Raw genomic sequence first — 3,034 nt, 5'->3', positions numbered from 1 at the left:
CACAAGGAATTTCACTACTGTATTAAATTAGCACAAATCAGCCTTTTGAAAGACACCACAGAATCATTCACTGCTCAGGAGGCATAACTGAGTTGGGGGTAAAGATTGCTCGCTTTTGTTCAACTTTATGGGTTAAATGCACTGTCCTGAGTGTAGAATTTGGTGGCAGTGCTGTGTGATAATTCTAGATGTGCTTCCATTTCACTTAGTAACCTTGGATGCTCTGCTTCAGTGTGCGCTGTCTCAGCTTTCCTGTGGGTGAAAGGAGAGAGGGGTGCAATTAATCCCTTCCTGACTCATTCAGGGGTTTAATTGAAAATTCTTTCTAAAAACCACTTTAGATTGGTAGAGAGGTTTTTCATACTCACCTTATTTCTTTGAAATATCTCCTGTAAAGAGTGTTATCCTACAAACCTTTAGAATGTTACTCAAACCTAGCTTGAGCACAAGTCATCTCAGAGTGCCTTAATGACAGCAAACTGTCTCCACCCCATGGGAAATGACTTCTGAATGAAAGCCCAAGGAATTGAACTCTGTAAAGCAATCACACATGATCTTCTGAAAGATCTGTGTGTCTGGCAGAGTGCATCTGCTCAGTAGACTTTTCAACCTTAGAAGTGTTTCTAGTGGGTACTGCAATCTAATTTTCATTATACTTGCATAGCATGTTTGCAAACATACACTAGTCTCATTGCTACCTTGATTTTTTTTTTTAATTTCTCACTCGTTTGTATAAAATCTGGGTTGGCTTTCCCTGCCAAAGTGTCTTGCTGTGTCTGCCTCAGTTTCTTTTCCTGATGGGAGGGCCAAGTGGGGGCAAAGTCTCGGGGTGCAGCAAGACCAGTCCCTGGTGGAAGAACAGGGTTGACCTTGCGAAGTTACTCTGCAGAAATAGCTGAAGGTGTTTCACCTCAGAGGGTCACACAGCATCACTGATGCCCGTCTTGTCTCCTGGAGAGAATAGCCAAGCACCTTTGGTGCAGAGAGGTGATGTGTGATTTGAATGGCTTAAGTAGCTCACATGTCTTCAGGGTGGTATAGATGTGTTCGCAGTGTTGGAAAGTAACGCTGATGTTTTCTGAAATGAGTGACTTCGAGCCACTAGGCTCACCCTGAGGATAGCTGTGATGCCATGGGGCACAGATTGGAATTTATGGTCAACAGATGGAAGTGCCCAGAGCATGCAAGGGTTAGGGCACTTACCTGGTGTGATACAGAGCGAGCAGCCTGGTGGCTTCTCCTTCAGCCTGACATAGAGGTGATGTTCTGCCCTGACTAAGTTTGAGAGAATGAGAGAAACACACTTGAGTCACTTGCTCTCCATAACGTAGCAACGTGCCCCGAGGCGTGCTCTGTGTGTAATCACTGATCTGCATCTGCTCTGAAACTCATGTGGAAGGAAACCCAGTGCTGAAACTCAAATGAGAACTCAGTTTTGTGCAAAAAAGGTCTTCTGACCAAACTAAGTATCTCCTTGGGTTGGTAGTGCCCTCAGAGGAACTGCATATGAAGTAACAGATCTCTTTTTTGTTGTTGCCTTTTTTTTTTTTTGTGACACTGTCTACATTTAAGGTTGTGTTATTCAGAATCATATGGAGCAATCAGATTTCATGGACTCAAATGTTACTTGTATATTAATTTGTATTTTTTTCAGAAAATAGCAAGCTGTGCATGGTACTAGATACACGGAGAAGAGTAAGAATGATTGTATGTCATTTTAAAACAGTTTTTCTATATTCTGCAGGGAAATAAAGCATATTGTATTTACAGAGTAGAGTGTGAATTGCCAAGTTCTAAATGTATCTGTCTGCAGAAGAGGGGAATTCCTGCTTGCAAAATCTTAATGATTAATAATGTGGGACTTGCATATTGAGAATTATAGTGTTGATTTGTTCAGTATACGGATAATTTCTGCAGGACAGTCTTGGAACATTTCAAAGATGATTTTTCCTAAAGTTGTTGAAAAATCTTACAATGAGTAAGGTACGTTTAAAGACTGGTTTAGGGCATTTGTGTAGCCTAAAGCCAGAATCGGAAAACAAGTTATTTCCGAAGCTGCCTGCTTGAGGCTGCGCTGGCTTGCAAGGTTCTGAGAATGCAAATAACCTCGTGGTGATTTAGGTCAGCCTGCCTTTGTGCATCTGGGGGGCTGCGGCAGCTGAACTGATGAGTCAGTTAAACTCCAGTTCCCTGACCTTGGGTCCTGCACATGCCTTTAACTTTCTGCCAGTGCAGCCCTTCCAAGGGCATGGTGTTGGTGGAGAAACACAGTTACAGTCGGAAGTTATTATCTGCCTGTTTAGTGGTAGGAGCAATTGAACAGCCAAGTAAAGCAGGTTGTAGAATGGAAGTGTTTCTCCCTCAGTTTACAGGCTCTGGGTCAGGAAGCATGTGGATGTGTAGAGGCGAGAGAAATCTGTATGTGGCCTGTTTCTCCTTCTCTTCCCCCAGGGTGGAATAGGACAGGCTTTTCCTGACCCTAACTCCATAATGATTTTTTATTTCTTTATTGAAGCTCCTGGCCTTCCGTCTCCCTTTGTCTAACTGTGATATGTGTAATTTTCTTCACCACCCAACAACCCTCTTGTGAATTTTGTTGAAACAAAATCTGGAGCTGGCTCAAAGTCCCACCAGTTCCCCTTGTGTGGCTTTCTGTCTCCTAGCCTTAGGAAGTGTCTGGCCAGGCTGTTGGTCGCAGCAGGATTCCCTGCAGTAACAACCTGCATGTGTCTCCTCCCCTCCGTGGCCCCCAAGCATATGGTTAGCTGCATCTTCTCCCTTCTACATACTTTTTTTTCCCCCCATCCCTCTTAAGCGCATGCAGTTTGCACTTCAAAGTGTGAACAGGCTTTGATGCAGAACAGAGGCAGAATTGATTTGCTAAAACATCTATCGGAGAGAAGTTATGTGCACGGAGTGTCATTCAGGTTTGAGAAGTCCGAGTGGCAGCTCTTTTACAGACTGAGAATTTAGGGCAAGTTCTTTCTTTGAGACTAACCCTCCTTTGCTTCTGCCCAGAGTGTTTGCGTTTTCT

The 3,034-nt window shown here is 43.6% G+C and overlaps 1 protein-coding gene across 1 annotated transcript in view; it reads left to right on the top strand.

Annotated features, from left to right (window-relative positions):
- Positions 1-3,034, top strand: part of CCDC88C (coiled-coil domain containing 88C) — a gene marked incomplete at its 5' end in the record, with an annotated part of 90,871 nt that overhangs the window by 39,954 nt on the left and 47,883 nt on the right. The gene's annotated exons all lie outside the window — the stretch shown is intronic.

This window comes from Apaloderma vittatum, unplaced genomic scaffold (assembly GCF_000703405.1).
Source record: "Apaloderma vittatum isolate BGI_N311 unplaced genomic scaffold, ASM70340v1 scaffold3671, whole genome shotgun sequence".
Classification (NCBI taxonomy): domain Eukaryota; kingdom Metazoa; phylum Chordata; class Aves; order Trogoniformes; family Trogonidae; genus Apaloderma; species Apaloderma vittatum.
The sequence above is the reverse complement of the archived record's forward strand: the minus strand, read 5'-3'. Positions and strand labels throughout refer to the sequence as shown.